Here is a 21,439-nt window from a genome sequence, read left to right as displayed (position 1 = left end):
GCGGAGGGGAACCAACATGTCGATGATTTCAATATTAAGATTCAAAAGTGTAATAAAAAGATTAGAAATTGAATAAGGGAGGGATAGCTAAAGGCAATATATGGTGAATTCCATGCAACAATCATGGCATTTCAATCAAATAATTCTGAAGTCCTGCAATTATGATGGTGGATGTCATTGGGTTTTGAATTTTGAACCCAATGCAATGTTATGTTGCCATAGATAAAACTCACATATCCGTACTATTCTCCATCTTTTCTGACAATTCACAATGCTTGAATTTGCAGACACCCATGGCATGGGCAACTTAAATGCTTCCAAACTTAAATGCTTCCAAAAAGTGACCCAGGCTCTTCTTCTTTGATACATCCACTCTGCTTTCATTTGTAAGCGTTACCAAGCATCATAACTCATCTGAGAACCTGCAGTGAACTTCCAAAACTCCAAGGAATGTACAGCCAACATTTCATGTATCATCCAACAAGTCCAGAAGGTAGAAAGTATGGGGCTTATTGTTTGATTTTTATTTTTTAAAAACCCAAGAAGGAATTGTTGTTTTAAAGCTACATTAATTAAACCCCAAGGGGTAGGAACACGATTCATCTGCAATGGCATGATACCTACGCACCCTTTAGTTCTTAATCTCATTTTATCTTATCTTTTAACAATAAAGTTTCCCGTCGAAAAGTTATCATTACAAAAAGTGATAGTACAAGTTTAGGTACTTTCATATTACAAGACCAGGGTCTGCCCACCTTCTTTTGACCTCAGATTTCCATCTAACTTCCTTCAGCTTCCCATCTATACCATAATCTCGCTCCATAACAGGTTGATCCCCTCATCCGAGTACCATCCAACTCCAATAGTGAGGGTGCCATCATTACTGACATCGACATAACTCGTCACACGCCAGGCAGCCAAAGAACTGTAACATCCTGCATGTCTAGCACCTCTTCCTCTCTAAAGTAGCTTGAACTCTCGGGCAAGCTCCTCTTCTTTAAGGTTTCCATGCAAAGGTAAGCACAAGGGGCACCATTGCTTTCTACAGCTACAGTATCATCACCATATCGGAGTGGCACTAACTTCAAACACCTTCCACAGCCCTACAAGTTCTGAAGGTCTAGTTCTTTTCCGTTGAGAAAATGGCTTCAAATCAAACTCTGGATCACCGTTCAAACTACATATAAACTCATGAAATCAGTTTCATCATGCAAAAGAATTATAGAACACGCAAACATAAAGATCACAACAGAGACGTAATAAAAGAATACCTTTTCTCACGAATATGTGCAGGACTCACCCACTCTTCTTCATAAACGCAACTCTCATTACTGTACATCTGAACCCCCATTATCAAACTCCATTGTATGAACAATCGAAGTCTTTTGTGGCAACCTTTGACCAAACACTGCACAATGAATCGAGCTGAATTCAGTAGTAAGCAACAAAATGAAAAACGAAAAAACATATCTTCCACCAGCCCTGCATTAATTAAAACAATGCTATCACATGTTCAAATACAGGTTATCCAGAAAATCTCAAAAATATTAATACCATCAGAGTTTGGCACAATTACCTAAATATGAGAGATCGAGTCTTAAAGAGTAACATTTACAATTTATAAATGACATTTCCACATCGTCAACAACATGCATTATGTACTAACAGAATCGATTCCTCTGATTTTGCTGGCCTAGTTTGGAAAAGAAAAGAAAAATGACACTTTTTTTTAATAAATACATGGCATGCACAGAGCAAATCAAATTGGATAATGCTTAGAAAAAACAACAAACATGGCATGGAAAACTTACTTGTTCAATTTAAAGTTGGAGAAAGGTAATAATTAGAGTCATCAACTTCACCAACAGGAATATCAAGGGGGCCTCTGGAATAAGATCCATCCTGTGAGTTGACAGTTAGACCAACAAGTAACAAATGTCAGAAATCAAATAAAAAACAGAGGAAGACATTAATTTATTCACTAAAAAAAAATGTAGAATTTAATGAATTGTTCACTCATCATTTCAGAAATTATCTAACAAATCTTTTCTAGTGGAGCGGTAAACAATAGTCTACTCTCGACAATCAGATTTCATATCCACTTTTCTTCTACGAAAAAAAGTACTAAATGGCTAACTAAACAAATGAAAGGTTGAATAATCATTTTCTTCACAGCAATACAGCATTGAATGAAAGTCTCGCTCTCAGTCATGGTTTTATAGCGATTACTGAAGAAAGATGAATAAACTAACCTCAAAGAAACAAGACCAGGCTCATTGTCCATGACATCTTCTTCCATCACATCACAATTGTCAAGTCAAAAGACCCAAATTTAGGCAAAACATGATTTGTCGTACCATCACTGGCTTTTTCTTTCAGTGGCGAAGTTGCTTTCTCGACTCTGGACTCTTCCATATTTCCAAGGCTGACACCAACATGTTCTGGAACTTCACCATGTGGATCAGGTAACCCAATTTATCTTCCTATGGATTCAGAGGTCTTTCCAGAGGGAGGAAAAATTGCCTCAACATGGGTAAGCACGTAGCAGTCATATAGGTTTTCGTTCCTGTTTCCAATCTCAATTGGCTCCATTTCAGCAGTAATGGGAGAAAACCCGCTCCAACCCCCTTCCATATCCCACTCACGCTACTAGCAAATGTATTCCATGCCGGTTTGATTACAGGTTCCTGAAACAAGACATAAGAACCAAAGAAACAACTTGATCAAATAATCCATTTATACTGATAAAGAAATCATTCCCCCTTTCTGATGGCTCTCAAATCTCAAGTTTCTTTATGGAAAAGGCAAACCATAAATAATTCTGCATCAAACATGAGATTAGTACATTCCAATGGGAGCTAAAAAACTAGAACCTTCATGCCGGTGCTGGATATTAAGAAATATATAATTGAAGCACCAAGAAAAGTAATCATATTTGATAGCTAGCAATTGGAAACTTAAAAATTCATGACCAACTAGAAGCCATGCAAACTCTAGGTCAATTTTTGCTTCGTTTTTTACTTTGGGACGAGTGGAGGGAATTGCCAAAAGCAATGAAACAGCTTCCAAAAATAACCTCAAATAAGTTGTAATTGAAACAAACTGTGAAGTTGTAATTGTAATTGAAACAAACTGTAGTAGCATAGCACCAAATACCATAATTATCCATTTCGAACAGGTTCGAACTAAACCCTTCCAAACATGTCAAATCCGCAGCACATCATCTATATCTCCAACACAACAACTAAAGTAATATACAAGTAAAGCACATCTGAAACTTGACTTCAGCTCTGATTGAAGTCATGGGCCACTCCATGTTCCCAGCAACAATCATATCGAGATATTGTTCCGTATATATATTAAAGGGCGAATTTTATTAACAGTTCACATCAATTGTTCCACTTCCACACGAATTCATAAGGCACAAATATAAGAGAAATAGTAAATAAATACCTGAGTTTGTAGAACAGTTTCTACTTCCATTAACATAGCAGCAGAGACCAAAACTCTTCCCATCTTCTTCTTCCGATCACTAACCACTCTCTTCCTTTTCTCCTCCTCCTCTGCTTTGTACTTTTCTCTCCCTTTCTCTTTCTCAGCTTTCGCCCTCTCATTATCAATACTCCAAACGTTCTCTTTCTTTCCCTTCACTGTCACTTTCCCTATGGGGTTTGTGTTGTTGTGGCTATTACCGGGTCGATTCTGGCTGTGGATTCCGAGTCTTTTGTTAGAAGCCTTGGGCTTAGGAAAATTGCATGTGAGAAACGGGGAAGAGGAGAGTAGTAAGTTCTGAGAATTTGGTGGGTGAAAATGAAAACCTAAACATATTCTTGCAAAGGGGAAGACATGGTGATAGCATATCTTCGGAGATGGATAATTCCTTCACACCAACAGGCTACGAAGAGCAGAAATAATGGTAGTTAAAGGGCCTATTGCATCAGCCGAATTGTTTCCCCTAAAGTGTTTTAGGATAAACTATACGAGTAACCACTCAGCTACTGCCTCTTTTTATTTTGATCACCGTTTAATTTTAGAAGGAGCAAGGCGCACCGATTGCAAAATGACTATCAAAGCCGAATGATAATTTGCTCCGGCAAATCGGAAAAGGTGTAAAGAACCAAAAGCTGAGTAGCTGAGGGCTTCCTGTATGCTTTGACTAAATCATAAAAAAGTAAAACGACCCAGAAACAAAAAAAACCCCTACTATTACATGATATGTACAAAATCCAAACTTTTTATTTCATACACAAAATTTCACCAAAAAAGAACGAAAAATGGAGAAAAAATAGAAATGAACAAATCACAGATAAAGAAAAAAAAAGAGCAAGAAAGCTAGGAGGAGATTCGCAGCAAATTAACTAGTAGGAGTTATTATTTACCTGATTTATCGGTGGAATTTGGAGAGGAATTTCAGGAGACGTGATTTTTGGTCTTATTATTGATAGGGTAAATTATTCATTTCGTACATAAACTATCAGTTTTTGTCATTTTAATACCTAAACTTTCAATTTTTTAAAAATATAACAAAACGTTCGTGATAATTTTTAATATTTTTTTAAATATGTCAACAATAAAATAATATTTTTTATTATTTTTGTTTGGCCAATTGGATTATAACATGTTTCACATCCTATGAAATCAAGCCAACAAAATTGTGCCCACCAGGATGAAGGAGCAAGGCTTAGCCAGGGAATTTAATCAAATATATTAGATAATTAACTAATAATTTTATCTAAATAAAGATATTTTATTTAAAATTGAAACATTATAATTAAAATATTAAAAAAATGAAAGGTCACATAATTATTTAGTCAAATATTAATGATTAGTTTCGAACTTATAACTTATAAAAACATTTGTATATCTTTGATAATTATTAATATAAAATTAATTTAAAAATAAAGTAACCAAGCCAACTACAAATTAATATATTAGTGATTAAAAGATTTATTGTTATTCATTAAAGTCTCGAGTTTAAACATCGTTTATACAATATATAAACATTCATTGTAAAATAATTAAAAAACTTTAAACAATATATCATCTCAAATGTGTTAAATGTATATATAAAGAACAAATCCAACTACAAACTAATATGTCTTTTATCTTAGGATTGTTACTCGTTTAACCAGGTAACTTGAGTTGGAAAACGGTGTCGTATTGGATTTGCTTGAATCCTTCGCATCCGCATTATTCTGAATTTTATTATTGTTTTCAAAGTAAAGTTTTTCAATTTAACCAATAGCAGTAAAACACCGCTCTGCGAGAGAGTACCTAAAAGCAAAAACAAAAAGAATAGCATTGATCCACAATAGCAACGATTTTCTAGGGTTTTTTTCCCGTATCAGTAAGCAATGGCGATGGCTGCTCTCAGACGTGAAGGGAGACGTTTCGCCCCTCTGATCTCTTCCCGCCCAGTCACGGCCGTCCGATCCTCTCCTTTCGCTCCCTCTCACGAGTACCGATCTCTCAACTCATCATTTCATGCAATCTCGCATTTTACTTATCTTTCCTTGATTTTTCTTCAATGTTTAACAAACCAGGTAAAAAATCTTTGTTTTTTTTGTCTATTTCTCTAGCTGAAGACCCGAATGCTATTTGTTTCTCTTTGCTTTCTTGATAATCGAACGGAAGATATTTTCTATTTCGCGTTTTTAGAGTGATTCGATTTCCCACTGTTTCTGAACAAATTAAAGTTTTGCATAATGTACTTTCGGGTTTTTTAATGGCGCTTTATTTTCTTTTGCGATTGAATATGTCTAGAATTGTGCTAAACGGTTGGTATTGTGGCGTGTTCAATTACTCAAAAGAATGAGAAAATATGAATATGTCAAATTTTGATTGAACCTTGTAGGATTTATAATGAAATTCTTATTTTTGCAATTTCATTTTTTGATATGTTGTGAACTACTAATAATTAATTTGGATGACAGGGATGAGGGTCGGATTGGTTTTCGTTATATTTCAACTCAAATCGGTAGGGTTTGTTTGATTTTCTCTTTGTTTTTTTTTCAATATTATGTTTTATATACTTGCTTGTTACTTTTTCTCTTAGGGTCAGAGTTCTTGATGAAGGTTTTAACATGGGTGATGATCAATTATTTATGCAGTTCGAAACCGGATGAAGAGTGTTAAGAATATTCAGAAAATCACAAAGGCTATGAAGATGGTTGCTGCCTCAAAGTTGAGAGCAATTCAAACTAAAGCTGAGAATTCCCGAGGCCTCTGGCAGCCATTTACTGCACTTCTTGGCGATCTACCTAGTATGTCCTCTAACAAGCCTCTTATATGTTCCCTTTACTGAACAAATTCAAATTCAATTGAATTTGGTTGCATTCTCATTTCATTTTCCTAATGTTTGTTATCTCAAGTTGTTAATTGTCACTTTGTGCTCTGCTCTCCCATTTATGTTGAACTGGTGTTCATGTTGTCAATTATATGATGCAATGGCTTAGTTTTCCATCATACACTCTCCCTAGAAGGTTTATGCAAATGTAACTTTGGTTTTTGATTGTTGACAGAACAATTCTGCAGACAAGATGTACTTTTATAAATGCTTCTTAGTTTATAGCACCTATGTTTGAAAATCATGTGTTATATTGATATGCATTATTTGGTTAAAAGAGGCTCTGGTTATTAAATACTGGCTCTGTATCAATAATACCTTGCTTGATCAGTTAATAACTAATATTACTTGGTTCAGGTTAAAATAGAGTGGTGTTTTATGCATAGTAGCGAATAAACTTAAGTTTTACAAATCTGGATGCTAAAGAGTAACTAAAGTGTGAGTGTCGAATATAGGAGTGTTCGATATGGGTATGCCCAATTTTTTTAAAAAATTTTTCCATATATTTGGAAGCATCTTGGAGGGTTATATCCCAATGCCCATGTCTGAAAATTTGTTGGACACAAGTGTTGGTCTTAAATACTTAAAAGGAAAATGAAGAGTTGAAGCAACATAGAATGGGAAGTGTTCTAACTTTGATCTGTTAATTAACCATACATAACATGCTTTTGAATTTAGGGCATAGAGCCTTTGACTGTTTACCATCTTGTTTATACCTCTGCTATATTGTTTAATAATCTTTTACGGTTATATGTATCTAAAATGTATTTTTCAGCCTCATTTTATTAATATTTCTTGTCACATTGTTAGGTGTTGATGTCAGAAGAGCGTTGTTGTAACCATCTCTTCTGACAAAGGTCTTTGTGGTGGAATTAACTCGACATCAGTCAAGATAAGCAAGGGGTCCACAAGCTGAACTCCGGTATATCACTAAAGCAACTTAATATTTTCTGCTTTTTTTCTGTGTGTTCTTTAGTTGATGTCCTCTTGGGACTTCTTATGAGTTAATACCTTTATCCGCATAGGCCCTGAAAAGAAACAAAATGTATTCTGGGAGAGAAGGCTAAGGCTCAATTGATCCGTGACTCTAAGAAGGACATTGAGTTGGTCATAGCTGAGCTGCAAGAATCCTTTGAACTACACTCAGGTCTGTTATTGTGCTTTTATTTGCATTTGACAGTTTCCCAATGAGAGAACCTTTTCATACAAGTTGAAAATTTGATAGCTAGATTGAATGCTTGATTCATTCATTAAGGCCTTCTTTTGGTCTCCTGGGAACAGGATATGTTGATGCAACATCTTAAGTTTAAGTAATTGTACTGGTTGTGACTGTTCCCTATTGGTTCAGTCCAGAAAATGCTATATCAGGGCAAATCTGGATCTATGATTGGCAAGAACCCTAAATTTGATAATCTGAGATAATTAATGTTTGTTGATTTAGAAAGGAGAGGCTCCATTTTGATGGTGAAAACACAAATAAAGGTTCAATCTACAGGCTGCCTAGGGAAGTGAATGGTAGCCATCACAGTAATTTAAGGTAGGGTTGATATTTGCATGATAGATGGTTAATCCGACAGTGTTAAAAACAAAAATAAGAAGAGGATAATATTCAGGCTTAACACTAGATCTCCTCACTTTTCGCATTAAAGACGTTAAAGGCCTCACATTTAGGGTTAGGAATATCTTCATATTTAGGCCTCATACAATTTTTCTTTATCAGTTGAACAAGCTAGTGTGTACATTATTGATTTTCAGATATCCTCCTCACACTGAGTTGATTTCCAAAGTAGTAGCTATTAAAATTGATTAAATGAAATTCTAAACATGAAGTAAATTATAATAATGGAAGGAACCTTTAAAGGACCTTTAGTTTCGAATTCTAGACTAAGAGAAACAAAACATTAACACACTAATCTTCTTTTTAGTGTTGTAGAGGTTGTGGTTGACTGTCTTAACCTTTAACCTTTGGTTTCAAATTCTAGACCAAGGGAAACAAAACATTAACACATTATATCAGTTTTAACTTAATAGTATCCAATCACCTAACATCAAATGAAGACTATAATCTGGACTTCCCTCAATCCACTCTTTTGTTCACCTTATCTTGATAAATATCTGGCTTCTTTTTAGTGTTGTAGAGGTTGTGGTTGACTGTCTTAGCCATTGATCTCTTGAATGAACTGGAATTTTCTGATATACAGATCTCTTTTTTATGGATTTTTTTCTTTTTCTTTTCTCCATACATACAAATATTTTGTTCACCTTACCTTGATAAATATCTGGCTTCTTTTTAATGTTGTAGAGGTTGTGGCTAACTGTCTTAGCCCATCGATCACTTGAATGAAATGGAATTTTCTGATAGATGGATCTCTTTTTTATGCAAATTTTCTATTTCTTTTCTCCATGCTCACAAATATTTTCACCTTCAGGTCTCTGTTCTTGCTGATGAGATCTTAAAGAATGTGGAGTTTGATGCTTTGAGGATTGTTTTCAACAAGTTTCACTCTGTAGTTTCATTTCTACCAACAGTGTCAACTGTATTATCACCCGAAGTGAGTGGAATTTTCAGATTGATAAATATTTTTTCCCTGGTTAGGCGCTGCTCTATATATTCTCTTCTTGCTGCTTTATTTGTATAGATTGTTGAAAGGGAAGCTGAATCTGGGGGAAAGCTTGGTGATCTAGACAACTACGAAGTTGAGGGTGGTGAGACAAAGGGTGAAATACTTCAAAATCTGGCTGAATTCCAGTTCTCCTGGTATGTCCTGCTGTTTGAAACAAGCGTCCTTATTTCTTGTTATTCTGCATGGAAGTCATACCGTGATGTCATGAACTATAACTTAATAAATGAATCCCATTTTTCAAATTTGTGAATTTGACATGATACTCTTGGTTGTTGAGAGCTGTTTTATGATGACAAAACCTCATTCCATGTGCTATTCATTAATACAAATATTCCTTTGATTTCTGAGTTAAAAGTAACCTTATCTAGTAAAAAATCTGCCAAAAATATGAAATTTTTTATTGTTTTCATTTTTCCCCTTTTCCTTATCTACTGCTATGTGCCTGCTGCTAATTGCTACAGTCTGTAATTTACCTTAAAAAGAATTTTGTATTTCCCCCAGGTCATGTTCAATGCGGTTTTGGAGAATGCTTGTAGTGAGCAAGGGGCAAGGATGTCTGCTATGGATAGCTCAAGCAGAAATGCTGGCGATATGCTTGATCGCCTTACTCTTACATATAACAGGTCTCGTGCCTCTCTTGTTTTTATAAACGTGAACTTTCACGTGAAACGGTTTCTACACTTGATTATTATTCTGTTCTTGGGCATGTGTTATCGAACTTCATTTAGTTGCTATAACTTTTTACTGCTTTTTCATAGCTGAAGTAGATATGTGTTGGTCGTATTTGTGTGTTACAGAACCCGTCAAGCTTCGATCACCACTGAGTTGATTGAGATTATATCCGGAGCATCAGCATTGGAGGGTTGATTTCAAATATTTTTCCGATAGTGACGAAATAAAAAATCAGTGTACTGTTTCTCTGGACATGGTGGAGGTGCTTCCTTTTGAATGTTTTGTTGAGGTACTTAAATAATCCCCCCAGTAATACATCTTCCTTTCTGGGAATTAATGTACTTTGTGATGGTTTTAAATTTCAACAGCCTTTGACAAGGACAATTCTATGTTTTTGGAAGGATGTTTTCATCTAAAATAAATCCGCTTTGATTTTATTTTGGTATTTCTTCCAACTCCTTGCGATTGCGAATGAAAATATTGGGGATGGTAAATTTTGTTTAATGCATATATCCAATATCAGCCCCACTATTTTGTTTTAAGCACAACATAAACTAAATAATACAAATATGAAACAGAAAATAATTAAAATACATAAAATGTGAGGGTAAATTACCTGTTGATTGTATTCCGATAACTGAGCCAGAGTTTGTTAATTAATTATTAAAATTTTAATTAGATTTTAAAAGTAAGATCAAATTGATAGAATGTGCAAATAATAAGGATCATATATGTCGTTATAGAAATTTACTTATTTGTCATGTCAACAATTCTAACAGTTCACGATCTATGAGTTAATTGAAATCAAATTGAAAGCTAATTGACTTAAATGATTTTTTTTGTTTAGTGGTCAAAATAAAATTACCCTATAGTTTAGTAACTAAAGAGGTAGTTTACCCAAAAATATATGAATGCAATATTAACGTGTTTAAAGTAAAATGCATGGTTTCTTAAATATAGTTATGTTAAAAAAAATAATAGTACATGAATTGACTACCGTACAAATATACAAATTGTTGTGTATTAATTAGAAGAATACCAACCAAGAACATAAACTCTTACGTATTTTAAAATTTTCATATTGATCTTGAAAATATCCATTTTCTAGTTTAAATGTTGTACAAAGAATTTATATTTTCACGTTGAAGTTTGCAAGAAAACATTAATTATAAAGAAAAACGCCATAAGAATGCTAATAATACTCCTTGTGAAACACAAATCTTGTGTTGGTTTTGGTGGAAAATTTGGTGCACAACTTCTCCAACTCTCTGGCTAACGCCTTTGGTCCACAGTAGAAAACGCCTGCTCCAAAACCTCACTTCTAAATTCATGTTTGTATTAAAAAAAATATGATTCATTAAAAATAAGAAATAGCGTATCGGATACATATTTATATATGATACTCGCACTCGAATATAAGTAATATAGATATTATATGAGCTTTTCTTACCAATCCTAGCCCCTCTATGTCTCCTAGCCAGTTTTGAGAAGATGTTGAACCAGTTTGGTCGACCAAATTGTGTGTGTACCTGAAAAATCTCATTACTTTGACATTACAAAACTTTGTTTTTGTAAATATATGATATTAACATAATATAAATACATAAATTATCCAAGTCCGATCGAGTTCGTGCTCACCGGAGTTCGAGAGATAATATCAATTCCATACTTGGCTTGATACAGAGATTGTATAACGGTGATGAAAGCCGACGAGCATCACCCTCTTGATATACACTGGTTAGGAAATTGATATCTCTACAACAGACTAAACAAATAGATATTTTATCAAACACAGTCTAAGCCTAATAACTGGCTTTGCATACACGCTTTTAATTTGTTTGTTCTCATAAACATTGGCTCTTGATGGAACAAGTTCAATGGACCGTCCGGTCTGGTTTTTTAGATGATGGATGAAGAATGACTAGAGATTCTCACCTGCTTTTCGTTTGCTTCAGCTATTTCCTTCATAACATCCATGAACCAATTAAAAGAGCTTTGTTCTCTTGTAACCCAATAAAGATAAGCTTTGAATGGTGTCTTCTCAAGGCTGCCTTCTCCACAAGCTGCCTACATTATGTTCACAACACTTGTAGTCAATCGAAGAACATAGTTCATTTGCTATGTTATTCTGACTCGAATATGATTCTTCAAATGTTCAAACAAGTTATATATAAAAAAAAGCCTTATCCGTGTCAAACACGTACTTGTACCGAACACTCGATATTTGTAATAAGAAGATATTGAAGAACAGAAAAGGGTGGAAGTTATTTACATGATTAATGGTGGAGTTGTTGAGGCGGGTAGCAATATCTTTGAGGATGCTAATGAAAGGTGTGATTCCTATGCCAAGGCCAACCATTACCACAATATCATACTTAATGTGGTCTTGAGAAGAAGCTCCATATGGTCCATCATATAGATTTTTGGGTGCTGCTTTGGTCCTGTTATTTTTGCCTAAAAATGGAAAATAAAATAGTAAAACTTGAACATACTCGTACATTATACATATATTCTCGTATTTTAAACTCACATTCGAATTCGAATAGTAATATTTACCTCCCGGAAGAGACCATATAGCTGATAGCTCCAATCCCCAAGAGTTCTGATATGCACACTTAAGTAATCATCTTCTGGTCCACAAGTTAGGGAAAATGGGTGCCTGATAACCAAATATCATTCAGGGTGGTGCAGAATAGCATTGAACAATTAGCTTGTAAAATATCATAATAATATACATCAACTCATGTTTTACCATTCAAAGGGTGAAACTTGGGGGCATTGAATGAAAATATACATGCCACTCTTGTGCCTAAAACCTGTGGTTTTTGCAGTTTTAGAGACAACACCTTCCCCGGATATAAGCTCACCTGCAAATGGTGTTCAGAAACAACAAAGAGATTTTTCTTTAACATTTTTATGAAGGTGGTAATATGCATATTTCGGAGAGAAAACGTTTCAAACAAATAAAAAGAGATGCGTCTGAATTCAATCCTACTCAGTGTTTCAGGATCTACTCCATTAATCTTCCTTTCTTGTGTGAACTTGTAAAAATTTAGGGACGGACCAGATTATCAATAGAAACTTGCGTTATATGAAGCATACCTTCAAGAATTTAACTTCAGAAAACCCTGATCTTATAGCTCGAATCATCCTCTCTCCAGCATATAGTAAACCGGAATGGCAATGTACATCCATGTCTATGTAAGAACATTCTTAACATCACAACTCATGTCATAGTTAATCAAATACGAATACAATTTTTTAAAAACTCCGATATAAATATTTTAAGAAAAATAAAGAATCGGAGCAACATAGTAATATGCTTCTTTATAGTAATCCTCTCTTTTGCTATAGCTATGTAACTCAGCTACAAATGCTATATATGAGTGTTTGGTATGAATATTTGAAGTAAAATGGCATGGAATTTCAATATTTAGGAAATCAACGACTTATATGAGTTATATCATAACATAAAATTACAAACAATCTTATAGATTCATAAGATTCTTACCGTTTTTTCAGATAAATTATCTGTGAGGAAGAGGAACATTGAGTGAACAATGAGCAAAGCATACACCAGAACAAACAGATGATGGGAATACCAAACGTATTATATCCAGTGAACTTTCGGATGGATCGAGGAAGTGCCGGAGACCGGCGTCGAGGCCAGTTGGTCGCTAATGTAAATGCTATCATCATTAAGATCACCATGGTAATCCCCGTTGCAACCTCAGTTGTGGCCAATATCTGTAAATACGACGGTTGCTGGTACCCGAATCCAGCTGGCTATAGTTTGTCGAAAAACCGAACGATCTGATCCACTAATTCTTGGGAAATCACAGGCCAGATGTGTGCCCCATGGAGAATAACACCAATCACTATTCCTCCTGCAATTAGCTGCAAAATGGAGCTTTCCCACACTGAATAATTCCAAGAATTCTAACTGGATGCAAGGATTGTCGAACTATATCAGAGTCGAGCATAATCCGACAATCCTTGCACAATTGATATACGAAGAAAGCGAGGACTTACTTTGTGGAAGTTGATGTTGTCATTGAAGGGAATAACAGAGTTAAACCCTGGATTCTTGCGCAGCCATGTGATTGTATTTCGACAAACGGGTAGAAGAATGAGAGCCATGTTTAATTTCAAGGTCTCGGCAGCTCCCTTGGCTGTGGATAAACAATACCCCATGACTTGAAAGGCTGAGCGATGACTGTACTGGATGAATTTCCATGTGAAAAGTGTAAAGCAAATCATTAACCACAACAGAATTATCCATGCTCGTCTCCAGTATGAACGAAACAATATCTCGGCCTTTGATAAAGAGACTTGCTTTTGATGATGGTGACGACGATTCTTCTGATATGAAATGGTTGAGGAGCCTTTTGGTAAGTGTGCTTTGAAAAGAGCTTCAAGATCCGATGGCTAAACCGAAAAGGAAATCACCATTATCATCTAAATCTAAATTAAACAATTCATAGATATCAACTTCTTTGAAATGGATAATCCCATTCTTGAACTGTTAGAAGAGTAATAAAATGAGAATGAAATGAAATACCTGAATATAGCCTTGATGTTCAATGTCAAGGGCTTCCATGATTAAAGCAGCGTATTCTTCAGCTTCCTTGTGCTTTATTGACAACTTATTTATGGGACATATCAACGATATTACCTACCATTTTTGTCCAAATCAAAATACAAATATTACATGATTTTACTTGTTCATCAACTTATAAAATTTTAAATTCCAGCCGAGTTTTACTTCTCTTTAACACCATTGTGATTATAACATACAGGAGAAAGAGTCACCATATACAGTGGGAGGAGCCATACCCCAAATGTTTCAGGTTTAATTACTATTTTAATCCTCTTAATTTTGAAGTTAGATAATTTAGATCTTGACTCCTTTCAATTTTAAGGTTTAACTAATTTTGAAGTCCTCTTAGTTTTTAAACCAGGCAAATTAAACTGTGGCTTCTCAATTTTTGAGATAAATTGCTTCTTAGATTCCTTTTAGTTTTGAAACTATACAAATTAAGCCCCAACCATCAATTTTTCAGTTTAAATACTTCACTATCAATTTCAAATTAAGTAAATTAGACCCTAACTCCCTAATTTTTTAATTTTAAAATTAATAACTTAATAATTAGACTCTAATCCTCATTTTATTACTATTTATATTTGTTCCATGAAGTTTCAACCTAACTTAGTTCTTGAGGATAGAGCGTGCTTAAACACACAATAATCTCCAACTTATGAATAGTTTAACTATTGTATAAAAAAATTAAATAAATTTACAACACTCAAATTGGTGTAAAATTTATGAAAATAATATAAAGAATATGTTGAAATCTAGAGGACTTTAGTTATAAAATAAATAAACGTCAACTATAGTGTCAATATATGGTCACCTGCTTGATGTCTCTCTCATGAATTCTTCCATCCATATTCCTATCACATCTGAGGGAAATGCCCAGAAAAGAGATATAAATGTCTTAGAGAAGGAAAAAAATGCAAGTAAAAAAGTGATATATGGGGTAATTACAGGTCAAAGAGTAATTGTATCCTGGAATCCAACCAAGGATCGGTCATGCGAGTCCAGAAATGGCGAAGTTCATCTTTTGTAATATCCCTTTTCCATTCTCTTCTTCTTCCTCTCAATGCTCTTAGCAGCTCATTACTGAATTCTGCAGATTCTCTCATTCCTGCAACCCAAAAATGGATTTGTAAAACATAAGGCAAAAGCATGCTTATCAACCTTTCCATATTGGTGGTCTCACCTATGCAAGAACCAAAATCCGACCATTTCACAACCCGTTGAGCCCCATTTACACCGTATGTGGTGTAGGCTAGCTGGTCGAATCGGTTTTCCACGTTGCTCCACTCGTTCCCTTCCGTGTCGACGAACCTCAGCCGTTCCCCGTCGTTTGACCAACCGGCTAACGATAAAATCCCTCCACTCTCCAACCTATGAAGGAGACAATTCGGTGATGATCCGGCGGCTTGATGAACCGGAGAGAACGAAAGTGGCACAACGCTAGCACTACAAGAAGATGACGATATGATAATGGAAACAGAGTCAGAGTGTGGCTGATGCAGGGGGATCTGAGACAGATGATGCTGAGCTGTCAGATTGCACGTTGATGGCGCTGAGATACCATGAGTTGGCAGATCAGCGCAAAGGCGGGAATTGATTGTGACATGTTCCTTATTGGGGTCGTTTTGAGTATGTTTCAGTCTTTTGGCCATAACTTTGGCTACAGGTGTCAGAATCGCGCATAAGACCCCAATCCGGAAAGCTCTTTTCGACGCGCACGCTCTCCACATTGAGCTACGCTCCATGTGGCCTTTTTTTCAACCTCAAATTCTGCCGTTTTCCCCTCCGAATCACTAGATTTAGTTATTTTTTACTATTTATGGTAATATTTCGATTGTTAATTAGGAAGTCAATTTAAATCCGATTTAGACCGGATTTTTGGGAGATTGCTTATTTTATTTCGAATTTCAATTTAGAGTGATTTTCGGGATTTTGCTATTTTTGGCAAAATTCGAATAAATACGATTTTTGCTATTTTTGGCAAAATTCGAATAAAGACGATTTTTTTAGCTATAACAGTCCGGCTTGTGGACTGCTTTGACAGTTATTGATTTATAATATTTTATTAAACCCTAGAGACTTTTTTTCTCTGGTTTTTGGGCGAATTTCTCTTGTGAATCGTCTGTCGGAGCTAGCCTACAGGATAATCACTATTCTGTCTGGCGTCAGTTGGTATCAGAGCTTCAACATCTTCTTGGGAAATTTCACCAGTTTCAATGGCTGGAGGTCGTGGTCGTGGTCGTCGTGAGCAGGTTCCGAATGAGGAAGCCCAACGCCGTGATCGCAGCGTTCAGGATGTGATGATTGCGGATTTGCAGAGGCAAGTCGCAGAATTAACCCAGCGCCTAGCGGCGCAGGATTTAGAGGATCGTGAGGCCTCTGATCACGATACAAATTCCACTTTCGAAAACCCATATCACAATCGCGCAGGATTCCGGGGCGCAGGATTCCGGGAGCACCGTGGTCGGGAGGAGCGTCATGGAGACCTCGGTTTTCGGGTCGATCTCCCTGAGTTTTCTGGTACATTACAGGCCGAGGGATTCGTGGATTGGATTAATGAAGTGGAGCGTATTTTTGAATATAAGGAAGTCCCCGATCGTGTGAAAGTGAAACTGATCGCCATCAAACTCAAGGGCAGAGCATCTGCGTGGTGGGAACAGTTACGACGTTCACGAGAAAGACAGGGCAAAGCCAAGATCACTGATTGGGAGAAGATGAAAAAGAAGATGAAGGGCCACTTCCTTCCCTTCGGCTACACGCAAACCTTATTTCAGCGACTTCATGCGTTGAGGCAGGGCGCGCGATCAGTCGATGATTACACGGAGGAGTTTTACCAATTGGTCGCCCGGAACGATTTATCTGAGACGGAGGAGCAGATGGTGGCGCGATATTTGGGGGGTTTACGCCAGCCCTTGCAAGATGTCCTCAGCCTTCATTCATTGTGGAGTGTTTCGGAAGCATACCAGCGTGCACTTGTTGTTGAAAAACAACAAAACAGGAGACCAGTGATCAGGAGCGATCACAACAGTCGACCAGTTCGCCCTCAAGAGTCCCGTCCTGCTCAGCAGCCACCGCAGGGTAATTCTAACCCTACTATTAGATGTTTTCGTTGTGGTGAACAAGGGCATAGGGCGACTGATTGCAGGAAGCCTGCTAGTCAAAAGGGCAAAAATTTGTTGATTGAGGAAAACGTGGAAGACGAGAATGAGGAGATTGGCGAACCCGTGTATGACGATGATGAGACTGATGATGTACTATATGGAGATGGTCATGAGACTCTGGTCGTTCGCAAGAGTCTACTTACCCCCAAGGGCGATTCAGGGGACGATTGGTTGAGAACCAATATTTTCCACACGACTTGCACAGTTGCAGATAAAGTCTGCAAAATGATCATTGACAGCGGCAGTTGTGAGAATGTAGTGTCCGAGGAGGTTGTCCAGAAATTGCAGTTGAAGACGGACCGTCATCCTAAGCCATACAAGTTGTCATGGCTAAATAAAGACAGTGAGGTAACAGTTGATAGGCGATGCCTGGTGTCTTTTTCAATTGGTAGAAAATATTTTGATAATGCCTGGTGTGATGTTGTGTCTATGGATGCGTGTCATATATTGTTGGGTCGACCTTGGCAGTATGATCGCAGTGTCATTCATGATGGACGGAAGAATACATATTCCCTTAGCATCAAGGGAAAAAAGATTGTGTTGGCACCCCGGCGGGAAGGACTTACTCCTACCCCAGTAACCCATAATACTAATCTGCTTTCTATGTCCAGGTTTTTAGATGAGATTGAGCATGGCGACGTGGTCTATGCCTTGCTACCTTGCGAGAACAATGCAGTAGACGTGGATACAGATTTACCAGTAGAGGTGCAGCGGTTGCTAGCAGAATTCTCTAACTTGATGCCAGAGGATCTTCCTCCTGGACTACCACCTATGAGGGATATTCAGCATCAAATTGACCTTGTTCCTGGGTCAAGTTTGCCAAATCGACCAGCATATCGCCTCAGTCCCAAGGAGGCCGAAGAGTTGCAGCGACAGGTGGAAGAGTTGTTGGAGAGGGGCTATATCCGAGAGAGTATGAGCCCATGTGCAGTCCCTGCTCTGTTAGTGCCAAAGAAAGATGGTTCTTGGCGTATGTGTGTTGACAGCCGAGCGATCAACAGAATTACAGTGAAGTACCGGTTTCCAATTCCCCGTCTAGATGATATGTTGGATCAGCTATCTGGTTCTAAGATCTTCTCAAAAATTGACCTTAAGAGCGGCTACCACCAAATCAGAATAAGGCCTGGAGATGAGTGGAAGACGGCGTTTAAAACGCCACAAGGGTTGTATGAGTGGATGGTCATGCCTTTTGGGTTATCCAATGCGCCCAGTACATTCATGAGATTTATGCATCAGGTCTTGCGGCCTTTTATGGGGAAATTTGTTGTAGTTTACTTCGATGATATCCTCGTTTATAGTCCGACATGGACTTCACACTTCGATCACCTCCGTGCTGTTTTTGAGATGCTGAAAACGGAGTGCTTGTTTGTCAATCAAAAGAAGTGTTCTTTCTTCACTACTTCTGTGACTTTTCTTGGTTTTGTTGTGTCTACTGATGGTGTTCATGCAGATCAGTCAAAAATAGATGCAGTCTTGGAGTGGCCCAGACCAAGAACATTACATGACATCCGAAGTTTCCATGGCTTGGCGTCTTTTTACCGTCGATTCATTAGAAATTTCAGTACTCTGATCGCCCCTATCACAGAGTGCCTCAAGGGGCGTGATTTCCAGTGGTCTGAGGAGGCAGAGGCCAGTTTTCAACTGGTCAAGCAGAAGATGACCGAGGCTCCAGTTTTGGCACTTCCAGATTTTGACAAAGTGTTCGAGGTAAATTGTGATGCATCTGGCGTTGGCATTGGTGGTGTTCTGAGTCAGGCAGGTCGTCCGGTTGCTTTTTTCAGTGAGAAGCTATCGGGATCAAAGAAAAATTATTCCACTTATGATCTGGAGTTCTATGCCATAGTTCAGTCCCTGAAGCATTGGCGTCACTACCTAGTACAGAAGGAGTTTATTCTGTTTACCGATCATGAGGCCTTGAAGTACATCAATGGCCAACACAAGCTGAGTAGACGTCATGCCAAGTGGGTAGCATACTTGCAAGAATTCACTTTTACGCTGAGGCACCAAGCAGGGAGTTTGAACCGCGTCGCAGATGCCCTGAGCCGTCGTACCTTACTTCTCACCACCATGAGTACTAAAGTTGCAGGATTTGAGACGTTCACAGATATGTATGCAGCTGATCCTTCCTTTGGAAGGATATTTCAGGAGGTAACTGAGGGTCACCGTCATGATTTTGTTTTGCATAATGGGTATCTGTTTCGTGGATTACAATTGTGCATTCCAGATTGTTCATTGAGGCAGCAAATTATAAGTGAACTCCATAATGAGGGACACTTTGGCCGAGATAAGACATTGGCCCTTATCTCTTCTGAATTTTATTGGCCCAAGTTGACTAGTGATGTGGCCCATTATGTGGACCGTTGTTATGTGTGCCAGCGATCTAAGGGAGTTCTCACCAATGCGGGATTGTACACTCCCTTACCTGTTCCTGAAGCTCCTTGGTTCGATGTCAGCATGGATTTTGTACTAGGCTTACCCCGCACCCAAAGGGCCTCTGATTCTATCTTTGTTGTGGTTGACAGGTTTTCCAAGATGGCTCATTTTGTAGCTTGCAGAAAGACTATGGATGCTGACCGGATTGCCCATCTCTATTTCAAGGAGATTGTGCGTTTACATGGTGTTCCTCGATCCATCACTTCAGATCGTGATACTAAGTTCATCAGTCATTTCTGGAAGAGCCTGTGGGGGAAACTGGGAACGCAGTTGAATTTCAGTAGCGCCTACCACCCCCAGACGGATGGCCAGACTGAGGTGGTGAACCGAAGTTTGGGAAACCTTTTAAGGTGTTTGGCAGGAACGAAGCCGAAGCAGTGGGATTTGGCATTGCCTCAGGCAGAATTTGCCTACAACAGATCAAAAAACAGAACCACAGGTTTAAGCCCATTTGAGATTGTCTATGGTCAGAACCCATCCGGGGTGTTGGACTTAGCCCCTATTCCACGTATAGGACGTTTCAGTCCTAAAGCAGATGAGATGGCAAAGTATCTTCGGGGTATCCATGAGCAGGTGAAACAGACCATTCATGAGAGCAATACCAAGTACAAGACTCGGGTCGACAATCATCGTCGTCAGGTACTTTTTGATGTTGGTGATTTTGTTTGGGCTGTATTAACTCGTGATCGTTTTCCTGTTGGTGAGTATAATAAGCTTAAGGATCGGAAGATTGGACCTTGTGAGGTCGTGCAGAAGATCAATGATAATGCTTACAGGTTGCGACTTCCCAGTCACTTGAAGACTTCTGATGTCTTTAATGTGAAGCACCTGAGTCATTGTTTTGTGGATCCTGATGACACTACTCTGAACTCGAGGACGAGTTCTTTCCAACCCGGGGCGACTGATGCAGGGGGATCTGAGACAGATGATGCTGAGCTGTCAGATTGCACGTTGATGGCGCTGAGATACCATGAGTTGGCAGATCAGCGCAAAGGCGGGAATGATTGTGACATGTTCCTTATTGGGGTCGTTTTGAGTATGTTTCAGTCTTTTGGCCATAACTTTGGCTACAGGTGTCAGAATCGCGCATAAGACCCCAATCCGGAAAGCTCTTTTCGACGCGCACGCTCTCCACATTGAGCTACGCTCCATGTGGCCTTTTTTTCAACCTCAAATTCTGCCGTTTTCCCCTCCGAATCACTAGATTTAGTTATTTTTTACTATTTATGGTAATATTTCGATTGTTAATTAGGAAGTCAATTTAAATCCGATTTAGACCGGATTTTTGGGAGATTGCTTATTTTATTTCGAATTTCAATTTAGAGTGATTTTCGGGATTTTGCTATTTTTGGCAAAATTCGAATAAATACGATTTTTGCTATTTTTGGCAAAATTCGAATAAAGACGATTTTTTTAGCTATAACAGTCCGGCTTGTGGACTGCTTTTGACAGTTATTGATTTTATAATATTTTATTAAACCCTAGAGACTTTTTTTCTCTGGTTTTTGGGCGAATTTTCTCTTGTGAATCGTCTGTCGGAGCTAGCCTACAGGATAATCACTATTCTGTCTGGCGTCAGTGGCTCTCCATCATCAATCTCCAT

At 37.7% G+C, this 21,439-nt stretch overlaps 1 long non-coding RNA gene and 3 pseudogenes across 1 annotated transcript; 2 read left to right on the top strand and 2 right to left on the bottom strand.

The window, feature by feature from the left end:
- Positions 1 to 727: 727 nt before the first annotated feature.
- On the bottom strand, positions 728 to 5,191 carry LOC120155069 (annotated as a pseudogene).
- A 54-nt stretch (positions 5,192 to 5,245) lies between these two features.
- Positions 5,246 to 9,234, top strand: LOC120155068 (annotated as a pseudogene).
- A 220-nt stretch (positions 9,235 to 9,454) lies between these two features.
- On the top strand, positions 9,455 to 10,007 carry LOC120155057. Its single transcript, XR_005518938.1, has 2 exons — positions 9,455 to 9,593; positions 9,768 to 10,007. It is a non-coding gene; the product is annotated as an uncharacterized LOC120155057 (long non-coding RNA).
- Positions 10,008 to 10,834: 827 nt separating this feature from the next.
- LOC120155067 lies at positions 10,835 to 21,439 on the bottom strand (annotated as a pseudogene).

The sequence above is a fragment of the Hibiscus syriacus genome, unplaced genomic scaffold (assembly GCF_006381635.1).
Source record: "Hibiscus syriacus cultivar Baekdansim isolate YM2019G1 unplaced genomic scaffold, ASM638163v2 tig00111161_pilon, whole genome shotgun sequence".
Classification (NCBI taxonomy): domain Eukaryota; kingdom Viridiplantae; phylum Streptophyta; class Magnoliopsida; order Malvales; family Malvaceae; genus Hibiscus; species Hibiscus syriacus.
This window is presented reverse-complemented; position numbering and strand designations above follow the sequence as displayed.